The following is a 13249-nucleotide window of genomic DNA, read 5'->3' as shown; positions in this document are numbered from 1 at the left end:
TGCCACTCACTGAATGCTTTTGTTTTCTTTTCCCACTCCTTTCTATGTATTTAGAGACTGTATGAAAATGCCAGGAGATCTGCAGTTTCTGAGATACTCAAACCATCCAGCCTGGCACCAATAACCATTCCACAGTCAAAGTCAGCTTGATCACATTGCTTCCCCATTCTGATGTGTGGTCCGAACAACTACTGAAGCTCTTGACCATATCTGCATGCTTTTACACATTATATTGCTGCCACGTGATTGGCTGATTATGTACACTGTATTTGCATTAACAAGCAGTGTACAAGTGTACCTAATACAGTGGCCACTGAGTGCATATTAAAACCCCAATAATTCCCCATCTTTGGAATATCAGTGAATCAGGACAGGCATATTTTTCAGATTATCAAATGTTTTTTTATTAATAGCCTTAACGAGCTTCTAATTAACTTCCTTTTTAAAAAGATGTTCAGCTGTATTATTGCAAAAAGTTTTCCAGTGTATCAGCTAAGGATAAAGGGAGCAAAATGGGAAGTGGAGAGGGAACTGGGGAGCTTGTGATGGAAGAGAGAGTGGGAATGGGGAACCAATGAGTTTAAAAGGAGAACCTGGTGAATAAACTGCTGAATCATTGAGATTTCTGACCAATTAGAGGATTATCAAAGTTTTACTGTACTTGGATACTGTTGTGTTTTCAATTAGATTCAGTGGTGTAACATCATGTGGTCTTACATTATAATTCATATCTTGGAATGAATTACTTGCTCTTATATTCCATCTCTTCACTGATAACCACAAATAACCTGAGTCTTCTTATGTGGTTCCTATCAGTATATGAGACTGACCTTTGTCCTATTGCTTTCACTAAATGTATAGTATCCTACATCCCCATATTGAATTCCATGTCATTCTTCCTGTCTACCCAGTGTATTGAAATTTTCCTAAAATATGCAGCTTTCTTTCTCCATTTTGCTCAAACAGTTTTGATATTGTTCAGTCAGGGCCATGGCAAGATCATGTATGTGTCCAAGTAACAAATGTTTCTCCCTCTTATTAACGTGGCACCCTGTGGCAGACAGCCCAAAGTGTCCTGGGTGGAACTGCAGGCCAGCAGTTACAAGGGATGTGCTCTCCCACACTCAACATGAGAATTCAGGGCAGGAGGAAGGAGCACAAATCTGACTAAACAGCCAGCAGCATTGTGACCCCCAATAAAACTTAATTAAAAAGGTTTTAATCTTCTTAGTCACAAACAAAAGAAAATCTGCAGAAGGATCTCAGTCCGAAACGTCAAGTATGCTCTTTTCCATAGATGTTGCTTGTCCTGCTGAGTTCCTGCAGCATCTTGTGTGTGTTGCTTAAACTTCCTAGTTCTGCTTTTGGCTTAACCTACAGTTTATGATGGATCTCATCAACGTAGAGGAGGAAGACACCAGCAGATTCACAGATGAAGTGTTGCCTCACCTGGAAGGACCACTTGAGGCCTTATGGAGGTGAGGGTGGAGGTGAATGGGCAGTTGTAGCACTTTGGCTGTTTGCTGGGAAAAGTGCCAGGAGGGAGATTAGTGGGAGATTTAGTCTGAATTGCAAATCAGTTTTTGGCAAACTTGCAACCCTCTTTTAAAAAAGGCATGGATTTTGAGGTCAGCAGCCATGCAAAGTTTCATGATTATGAGGAAATCTTCCCACAAAAATCTAGAAAACTGATATGAATGTTTGCTCTTTCAAGGTTAGATGATGTTAGTATTCTTCTTGCTCCAGTTGTCCACCAGTGCTCCTGTCATCCAGCACAATGCATAATCAACAACCACAATAGAAGTTCTGACAGACAGCAAAGCTCTAAACAGAACAGAAGAGCTCTATAATGGAGACTGGAATAAATCTTTTTTGCATACTCCAATCTTTAAAGTTGAAGCCGAAGTATTACAGAGTCTGTCCACAACACTTGAGTTCCTTCAGTGCCATGAACAAACTCTTGCAAAATTTCAGTTTCTTCTTTAAATCCATTTGCAACTCTTCCAAAAATATAGACATTTGAAATATTAACCCAAGGGAACAATAATGAATACTTAATATGATTGGGGCCAGCCTGAAAGATTATTATGCAATAATTACTGTTTAATAAGCTATTAAACTATAAAATAAAGTGCTAGATTTTCAAGGACTTTACTTTCAAAATAAGTAAGAATGGTCTGGGAATACCATAGCTCTGTAAGTTTTGCGAACTGAGCTGAGGATTATAATAGGGCAGCTAGTAGGGAGTAAATTAGCAATAACACTTATTTAACTAAGACTTTGACTAAGCCAGAAGTTGCTGCTGTTTTCCTTAATTGCAAAGAGCCCAGAGTATCATTATTATTCTCACTCCAAATTGTGGCCTGAATTAATTCATTAAAACTTTTTGAGTCACTTTAACATTTCATAAAATCTGGAACATTCACACTAACCCATTAATTAAGTGATTAACTCAAGTGTATGAAGTGCAACTAGGCAGAAAGTAGACTGAAAATTTAACTTGCCCATTATAATTTATTTACCGATTGAATTCAACACTAGGAAAGGAAAAATACTCATTTTCACTTAAACAAAAAAGCATTAGCCTCTAATTACAAAGTCTGCAGGATTCCACATAGAATGTGACACAAAGGTTGTAGCATCTTTAGGGAGAAAAGTGATGGTATCATTTTAAATGCAATATATCAACATCACTGCATGGAACTGCTGGAGCTACTGCCCAACTCTCTGCAGGCACTATGTTATCATTACTATTATTACTTGAACACATCCAAGTGCAGTCAGAAAGCTCAAACTGAATATTTTACAAATTTAGCAAATTGAGATATAAAGATCATCATCAACGTCATTATGTGCCGTGTTGTGCTGTAGGCAATCATGGTTTTTGACCATGATTGTTCTTGGCAAATGTTTTTGCAAAAGTGGTTTGCCATTGCCATTGCCAAGATGGGTCACCCCAGCCACTATCAAAACCCTTCAGAGATCGTACGCCTGACGTCAGTGGTCGCATAACCAGGACTTGTGATATGCACAAGCTGCTCATACAACCAGCCACCACCGGGTCCCATGGGTTCACGTGACCCTGATCGAGCGGTGGGGGAGGTGGGGGGCTAAGCAGATGCCTCACCTTGCCCAAGGATGACCTGCAGTTTAGTGGATGGAAGGAGCGTCTTACACCTCCTTTAGTAGAGATGTAACTCCATGCCACCGCGCAAGAGACATCATTAATTAACACCATATCGCCTTTCTCAGGGACACTCAGAAGTACAATAAAACCTTCTGATATGCAGTCATTGCTGAGTATCCAAGCAGGAGAATCGTTTTAAATGATCACTTTGAATTTCTTGTTTCATGCCAAGGAAAGGTAGCGAAAGCAGGCTTCAAGAATAAGGAAAGAAATTTTAACAAGATTGTAGGGCAACTGCAGGGGAGAGGCACTAATTTAGTTCTATTTGACAGAGCTGCAACTGGTGCAGACAGACAAATTCCTATTCTGCTTTATTCTCTAAATCTATCAAATATTGGCCTGCAATCCGTAAATGAACTATTGAAACAGACATGGTCATTATATTGTCAGTGATACTGCCTGAGCTGAAGAACAGCATCTATGAGACCCCTAGTATGATATTGAAGCGTCAGGCTCAATTACAAACACATGAAATGGCATGAGATTGGAATGAATTCAAAACCTTCTGGCTGCAAAGTGAGTGTGCTACCCTTTGTATCTGCAAAAAGGAGAAGGCTTGAAATGCACAAATATCTCCCCGAGGACCAACTTAAAGTGCTTCATCAGAACATTTAAACAAATCCCTTGAGCTGAGTTGGATGGTGATAGGGAAGTCGTTTGCTGTCAGATCCTCCACCAACAGCCAAAGAGGAGGCTGGGTCCAGGCCCAAGAGCGTATCGAAGTGACAGAACCCAATGCCTGGTTGACTACTTAAGCACTGAGCCAGACTGAAAAGGTCAGGAGGCTGGTAACTGAGGTGAGGGGCGGGCCAGCTCAGCTCCCCACATTGCAACGTTTACTCAGCTCTGCGTTGAACTAGGGGTCCTTGGACGGACTCTCTTTATGGACTTCGGTTTTGAATGCTGTTTGCCTATTTTTATTGCTTGCATGATTTTTTTTTGGCACATTAGATGTTTGATGGCCTTTTTCTTAATTTTTGTTTTGTTTTGTGACTGTTAGGAGATGAATCTCGAAGTTGCGTGATATATAAATATACTTTAATAATAAACGTACTTTGAATACTGTAAATGTCTACTCCTGAAATTGTGCATTTCGGAAGATAATCAAGAAAACTTTTTGTCGTGATTCATCTCAAACAACTAAGCAGCCAAGACTTGGTGCTCTGCAAGCTGCTCCCAGGAAATATCAACTACACAGGTCGACCATCAACTCAGGGCACCACGTCCTCTGGTCTGCCCAAAACTCACCGGTCTCCACAGCTTCATAATGACAGTCTACAAGATCTACAGGGACGTCCACTTAGAATAGAGATGAGGAGGGACTTCTTTTGCGAGAGAGTGCAGAATCTGTGGAATTTGTCGCCACAGGTGGCTTTGGAGGCCAAGTCAATGGGTGTATTTAAGGCCGATGTTGATAGATTCTTGATCAGTCAGAGCATGAAGGGATATGGGGAGAAGGCAGGAGGTTGGGGCTGAGCAGGAAATGGTGAGGCAGACTTGATGGGCCAAATGGCCTAATTCTCCTTTTATATCTTATGGTCTATAAGATCCACAGCTATGTGTTGAGGGCGCTGCTGAATTTTAATTAAACCTTCATAAATGCTCAAGTTAAGGCCATCCTGCCATTGCACACTGCGGAACTGGAACCTGTGTAAAATCCCTTTAAAGACAATTTCATGGAGTAAGCAACAGATTGGAAAACCAACATCATGCTGAGGTAACAGGAATGGAATAACAATGTGAGACAACAGGGATGGAATAACACGGCTTACACTGAAAATGGTGGAGATATTCTATTACAGGTTGAGAACCTTATATCAGAAATTCCAAAATCCGAAAACCTGTGAAATCCAAATTTTTTTATGCACGCTGAGATGACATCACAACTGATGCTGGGAAGGTTCCCAGGCAACGTGCAGGTCTCTACGCACCACAGACACAGACAATTCCGATGAGTAACCTCACATATGTAATGAACGGAAGTTAATGAAAAATAGAAAAAAGATTCATAAATCAAACAATGAAGATCTTGAACCTGTACTGTCACTGTTGGTGTGAACACAGATCGCCTACTTATGCCGATTATAAAACAAGCAAAGATCTATCACGATGAATTGAAAATATAAGGTTTTTGTGAATTTTCGGCAGGCTGGTTGCAGAAATTTAAGAGAAGGTACAGCATTATAGTTTTAAAGTGTCTGCTGCTCACAAAAACCTAGCACCAGAACAAGCATAAAATGCTGATTGGTTTTATATCTTACATAAAACCTTTTAAAAGCAAAATACAAATAGAGTGTACTGTAACCTTTTTAATAAACACACGGGATCATAGGTGGAGACTGAGAGCCTGCTATTGTCTGTTGTTGTTCAACAGCTGATTCGGGTATTCTCCCAATGCTGCTGTGCTGTTTTTGTCTCCCTGAACACATTATGTTTTCATTATATTAATGATATGTCATCATTTTTACTGTTAAGTACATATGTGTGAGACCAAGGTGTAAGACCAAGACAGCTTACCGGTAGCACATAAATTGAGAGTCAGAAATGATGGCAATCTCAAGCTGTCTCATTATATATCGCCCTGTTTCTCAACTTAAATACATTTGGGATTAAAACAAATATGACATTAGGTTTCCTAATCTCCTTTCTGCTAATACTATGTAATATGTGTATACAAGAACATCTAGATCTCTTTTGTATCATATTCACCTGCAGTCCTTCTTCATTTAGATAATAATTCATCATTAGATTCCTCTTATCACAGTGTGTAACATCATACTTTTGTATATTAGACTTAATTTGCCAGGGTTTTGCCAACTCAGTCTCCCTATCCAGATTCCATTGTACAATCCAAATATCCTCTTTACAACATGTTCTCCCAAATACTTTCAACTCATAAGGAAACTTTGACCCTCAACACTTTGCCTCTCCTCCAGGACGTTAATATAAGTCGTAAATAACTGAGGAGCAAGTACTGATCCATGGGGCTCTCCACTTTGTATATCCTTCCCGTCTGAAGAAGACCCAAAGATTCCAGGCCTGTGGGCAGTGTGGTGACCAATATTCATTGTACTGCCCCAGTAACATGAACTCTTCTAATGTGCATCATCAGTAGCCACATGGTACCTTATCAAATGTCTTTTCTGTCGGAGTGAATATATTTTTGTTAATGTCGACCTTGTTAGAGAAGTGTCAAATGAATCTTGTTTAACAGAGCAAGAATTTTGGAAGTGTTAATTGTGATATATTATATTAACTTTACTGCATTCTTCAAGTACAATAACATTTCTAAGCATAATTTTAATTTAATATCCACAGCAAAGTACTCATGAGAATTTTTGTTCTCATATTGATAACATTCCCCATAGTCGTTCTGGCACTAGTTTCAGTTTATAATTAATTTCCAGCAATATCTATGGCAACAATTCTGAAGAAAGTAATCTGTACTAGTTTTCCATGGATGTGATCAATTTCACAAACCTGGTTAGAGTGTTTCTTTCCTTTTGCAGTAGAAAATAAGGTAGGGGGGTGTGTGTGTTTGCTTTATGACACACTGACACAGTGGATTGCCTCAGTGAAAACATCCAGCTGTCCTCTCAGACTGGCTTTCATTGTTGGTGAAGCACAACCAACAGGCTTCTCAAATGCTGTGATCATCCAGGCGGGTGGAGCATATGCCATTGCACTGCTCACTTGTGCCCTGTAGCTGAAGGAAAGGCGTGGGATATCAGGAGATGGAATACCCAACCTCTGCCCTGTTTTGTAATCATGATCTTCATGTAGTTGGTCCATTTGAGTCTCTAGTCAATGGCAAACCACAGATCATTAATGATGGGGATCTGCCAATGGTAACGTTGTTGAATGAGTGATAAGATACAATGTTTATGTGATCATTTAACACATATCATTTCTGTTTCACACGTACACCTGCGTTGCTGCCAGGTATGCTGTATATAGTCTCCATCCAAATATTCTACTCTCTACCTTGAACCAAGATTGATCTGTTTGTTTGGTACTAATGGTAGAGTGAGAGATATTATATACTGGACCATGAATTTAGAGATATGAGAGTCCATGTCCCTGCTGCTGCTTGTGATATTAGTGACTCATGGATGCCCAGTTTCTCAGCTGCCAGACCTGTTCTGAATCTATCCTGTTTAGCATGTTTATCTGACATTTGCAAAGACTCCAAGTGACCTGGAACCAGCTAAAGGAAAAGTAAATTATTATTTTCGATGGGAACATTCTAATGACTTGAAAATTCACATGCTCGCACATGTTTAAAACAACAAATTACATTCACTTAATTAAACAAGTGTAAGACAAATACCGCTTAGTAGCAGCACACAAATTCAGAGTCAGAAATGATGGTGACCAAAACTCCCAAACAAAAAGCAAAATCCAAAACACTTTTAGCCTCAAGCATTTCAGATAAGGGGGTACTTAACCCGTATATACTTCTGTAAGTTCTATCAATAATTGAAAAGTGATTCAAACCAATGATGTTCATAGAAATTGTAAAAATTCATAAAAATTCATAAAAATTCAAGCAATGACAGAGTTACTTGGGGTATTGTGCTATTGTGTATTGGGTTATTTTCTTGAAGGAGAATTGTTACTAAGCAAGAAAGAATGCAGAAAAGATCTACTAGAAAATTGTCTGCGATTGAACAAAAGGATAGGCTTAAGATTTGAGGCAAGAGATTTAACAGGGACACTGGGGCAGCTTCTGACACAGTGATACATATTTGGATCAAGCTGCCATAAATCTTTCAAGGTCAAAGTACATTTAATATCAAATTATGTATGCGAGGACAACACTGAGATTTGTCTTCCCACTGACAGCCACGAAACAAAGAGAGAAATAAATCCATGGAACCAATTCAAAGAAACTCATCAGACCCTCAGCGTGCAATAATAGAAAAAGAAATCACTCTATTGGCAAAAAAGAGCACGTAACACAGAATATGAAACACCAAACCACATATCACTAAAACAATCTAGTCATATTCAGTTCAGCTCAGTTCAGTTCAAACTAGCACTGTGCTGTTCGTTAACCTGATAAATTAGCAACTTTTAAGAGGCATCTAGGTAAGAGAGGACAAGTTCAGGGGGACGTGGGATAAGAGTAGGCAGACAGAACTAGCATGCTGGGCAACATGGTTGAATGAGCTGGACCAAAAAGCCTGATTCTATGCTGTATTCCACTATAAAGCCCTCCTCACCATTGAACAGATCTATGTGGAGTAAAGCAACATCCATCATCAAAGACCCCTATCACCCACGTTCTCTTCTCACTGCTGCTATCAGGAATGAGATTTAGGAACCTAATGACCCACACTTGCAGGCTCAGGAACAGTTATTACCTCTCAACCATCAGGCTTTTGAAACAGTGAGGATAACTTCACTCAGCTAAATACTGAACTGTTCCCACAATCTATAGACTCACTTTCAAGAAATTTTCATCTCATGTTCTCAATATGTATTGCTTATTTATTCTTTTTTTTTTGTTTTGTATTTGCACAGTTTGTTGTCGTTTGTGCATTGGTCCTTTCTCCAACCGGTTGGGTGCAATCTTTCATTGCTTCTAATTTGTTTCTTGGATTTACTGAGAATTCCTGCAAGAAAACAAACCTCAAGTTTGTATATGGTTACATTTATGAGTACTCTGATAATAAGTTTACTTGAAACTTTGAGATGACTGGTTAATTTGCAAGTAGAGAAGTCCATGGGTACCTATAAACTCATCCTTAAAACATTGACATAACCAGTTAATCTTTTTTCAAGAGTTGTTGCATTTATTCAGGGAAAATGTTGACTCATAATATCTCATATTAATTAATTGGTTGCATTTAAAATACATCTAAAAGAGTATACAGGATTTACATATTTTGTCTTATTTCAAAATTAACGTCAGGATAATTCATCATTCCCTCAGTAACAGAGAAGCCTTAACCTTCAATCTTGGAACAACATGAACATCGAAGCCAAATGTTGAAAACAAACTGTCATTGTGAAATTAAACAGTACAAAGAGATAATATTTTACCCCCACTTTGCACCAAGCGTTTCTAAGTGACCTATGACATAGGCCAGATACAACCTCAAAACTCTGCTACATTACCCTGTCAATCTATCTCAGTAACCTGTTGCTCTAGTGTGCCTTTTCCATTTATTGTATCTCCTGGTCTTTCAGCCAACCAAGTTCCAATTGCAAACCCGAAAAAATCTGCGGATGCTGGAAATCCTAAGCAACACACCCAAAATGCAGGAGGAACTCAGCAGGTCAGGCAGCATCTCTGGAAACGAACAGTCGATGTTTAGGGCTGAGACCCTTCTTCAGGACTGAGGAGGAAAGGGGGAAGATGCTGGAAGAAGAACACGGGGGAAGGGGAACGAGGCTAGCTGGAAGGTGACAGGTGAAACCAGGTGGGTGGGAAAGGTAAAGGGCTGGAGTAAAAGTAATCTGATAGGAGAGGAGAGTGGACCATAGGAAAAAGGGAAGGAAGAGGGGATCCGGGGTAAGTGATAGGCAGGTGAGAAGAAGTAAAAAAATCACAGAGTGGGGAACAGATGAAGTAGGGGGGAGTTCCAGTGAGTGTAGCTTTTGAGGTCAGTTAATGCTATGGGCTCAGAACCATTGTGGTCCAAGTTGTTGGCTTTCCAAAGTCTATTAATTTAAAAGTTATTGCAGGCAGACACTTACTTCAGGTCTTGAGCCAGAATTCAAACCTAGATCCCAGTGATAGAGATAAAAAGATCCTGTACATTTATTATACTGTCTGGCTCATTTTCACATCACATTCACAGGTACACACAACATTTACTGCATTGAAATACAATATACCAATAAAGTGGTAATCTGTTATAATAAAAAGGGCATTGGGTAACTGAAATACCAAGATGACTAACTTTGATTTTGCACCTTTTGTTTTCACAGGTCATTGCACATCAGTTCCTGGGCAATGAAAATTTTCTCAACTACAAGGTCAATGCTGTAATGCTGGCAGACACAATAGCTAAAAATATGACTGTGAAACCTGTCAAATAACAATGAAATAAAAAATGTTTATTAATTTCTGCTAATGCACATTTGCAAAGTGAATGGAGTGGTGGTGGATAGGACATGAACTGCCACTGACTGCTTATAAATATAGTCAGATTTGTATTTATTTATTTATTGCGATACAGCACAGAATAGGCCCTTCCGTCCCTTTGTGCCGCACAGCCCAGCAATCCCCTGATTTAACCTTAGCCTATCATGGGACAATTTACAATGACCAATTGACCTATTAACTGGTACGTCTTTGAACTGTGGAAGGAAACCGGAGCACCCAGAGAAAATGTCTGTAGCAAACATTAACTTCAGCAACCAATATTTAGACCGAAACATGGATTGTACACTAAACTTAAAATGCAGCCCTGGACAATAGTTTCCTGAAGCTGTGGGCAGCAGTTAATTGAAAAACTGGACTGCTGATTAACATTCATTTTGGGCATTTGGGATGTGGATACAAAGAAAGAGGTATGAAATTTATATGTAATTCAAAGGAAGCATTGTAGGTACATTGTAAATACAGAATTGTCCTTCGATAGTTAGCATATAAAATGTCATGTAATAGTGGGTCGAACAGGCCTCTTCCTCTGAAAGGGTCTCAATATGATGCCTGTTACTCATTTTTGTTGAATAAAAGATTTCTACATCCACTGACTTCAGTGTCTTTCCAGAAGCTTTGTTTATGTTACAACAATGAGCTCTGAGTATAAGAGCATGACAAATGGAGTACACCTGGGCAGGAGTTCCCAACCTTTCTCATACCATGGACCAATACCATTAAAGAAGGTGGCCATGGACCCTAGGTTGGGAATGTCTAGTCTGAGGAAAAGTTTCAAAAGTCACCCATTTTGGCAGAAATAATGTAAAATCAAGAGTAATTTTAATTTAGCACAAATATTAGTGTTCAGAAGTATCTACAGGCCCTGATGTGCTCCAATCACAGAGGAACAACAAGGAAACAGAACGTTGGCTTTATTGCAAAAGGATTTAAGCAAAGAGTAAAGGTACCTTACACAAGTATATAGTGCCCTGGTGAGAGTGTAATGGGAGTGTTTTATGTATGGTCCTCATATCCCACTGGAAGGATATGTGTGGTATAAAGAGTATTAGGACTGCAATGACAATTCACTGACTGATTCAGAAGTGTGGTTGTTGGGAGTGATTAAGAGGACTGGATCTACACTCTCATGTTTAGAATAATTACATTTGAAATAATTATTCACTTTGCCATAAATCAGGTTTGAGAAAGTGAATGTTATTTCCCCTTGCCTGCTATACTTTGTAACTTCAAATCATTAAACTAATTCAACGGAGGACAAGGGAGTCTGAAATGTGAGTCTAACGTTGTGTTTACTTTAAGCAAAATGCACATGTATCACATGGTCGCGTGATAATATATGCAATTCATGTATTTATATACATAACTTGAGGTGAATTATTTAAATGAAAAAGAATGCTTAATGAACAGCCTATTTAAAAGTTCAAATTTCAAAGTACATTTATTATCAAAGTATGTATACATTATGCAGCCTTGAGATTTGTCTCCCTACAGGCAGCCATAAATCAAACAAGCCCAAAATAACCAATTAAAAAAAGGACTGTCAAGAACCCAATGTGCAAAGAGTAAAAACAAGTCATGCAAACAATAAATGCAAGCAAATAGTGTTCTGCAACAGTGTTCTGAACTGAAATAGTATTGTAATATTACTGAAATATTAAATACACAACAGTCTCGACCAAGGGTCACAGTGTTAAAAGTAAGGGCTCAGCAGTTTGGACTGAGATGACAAAAAGTTCCTTCACCCAGAGAAGAGAATCTGTGTAATTTGCCTTACAGGGCTGTAGAGAATTAGTCATTTGATATTTTCAAGGCATAGATGGTTGATTTTTGGATATTAAAGGAATCAAGGGATATAGGATTGGTACAGGTAGGTGGTAGAGGGGCCAAACTTCTGCCGTAACCTTATTGCTTTACAGAGAAGGTGCAAGGAGATGAATGGCCTCCCCCTGTTTTACTTTGCTATTATTCTTAACAACATACCTGCAATAATCCTTCATAAGAAACTGTGAAGCAGTTAGTGATGTGATATAATATTGTGATTACATTTGTAGGGCACGGCTAACAACTTGGTCACTGCAAACTGTTTTACATCCTTGGATCTCAGCTCAGCCAAAGGCATTCCTTCACCTTGGCTTAATGAGGAAAATGTAAATCTGCAACTTGTGGTAGTACTAACTGAGGCTGAGCTGCTTATCCATTTGATAAGGAATATCAATATCAAATCCTGCAAATAATATGTTATTTGAATTGGGAACTGTATATCTGTAGTGATAATGGTAAACAATTTGCACAAATCTACGGTTTAAAAAATTGAATTGTACTCCTGATTCTATAAGCTGAGTTGTAAAACATCTTTAAATTTTAAAAAGTAATAAACTGGTGAGGAACCACAAATACTATTGCATCAAAATGGATTAAGTATTTCAGGCCTGCTTTGCTTTTAGACCACTCTAAGCAGTCAAGTGCAGCCATTACAAATAAGGCATGAAAGAGAAAAGGAACAAAATAATAAAATGCTTTCCAGCCTGAAACATGACATTATAAACTGTATCCTGGTATTCTCATGCATAGCTTTTTACTGACCTCTTCCTCATGAATTGCATAATTGACTTACAGAGTTCACCAATCATGAAGTCAAGAATATTCTTATTCAGGGTCTAAAACTTAATGGTCTGGATATTGCAGTTGTAATGAAGATGGAATTTTCAGTATTCTCAATCATTACTCAGTGAAACTGAGAGCGGCTTAGTGAATCTGCCGAACTGCGCAGATTTAATTGTTGAGATCCTCAGGCTGTTGTTAGTGACAGCTGAACTTATACACTTGACCTATTTGTGCTTGTGTTTCTATGATTTGAAAGGCATTTCAAAATAAAATGCCACATTTCTAGTGGAGGGCCTGCCCATCAGGAAAGTGAACCAGACTCTCCAGGTTGTAATTTACCT

The 13249-nt window shown here is 38.8% G+C and overlaps 1 protein-coding gene across 5 annotated transcripts in view; it reads right to left on the bottom strand.

The window, feature by feature from the left end:
* tafa5a (TAFA chemokine like family member 5a) overlaps positions 1-13249 on the bottom strand; it is a 778752-nt gene that overhangs the window by 377391 nt on the left and 388112 nt on the right. The window lies entirely within an intron of this gene.

This window comes from Hemitrygon akajei, chromosome 14, assembly GCF_048418815.1.
Source record: "Hemitrygon akajei chromosome 14, sHemAka1.3, whole genome shotgun sequence".
In the NCBI taxonomy this organism is placed as follows: domain Eukaryota; kingdom Metazoa; phylum Chordata; class Chondrichthyes; order Myliobatiformes; family Dasyatidae; genus Hemitrygon; species Hemitrygon akajei.
This window is presented reverse-complemented; position numbering and strand designations above follow the sequence as displayed.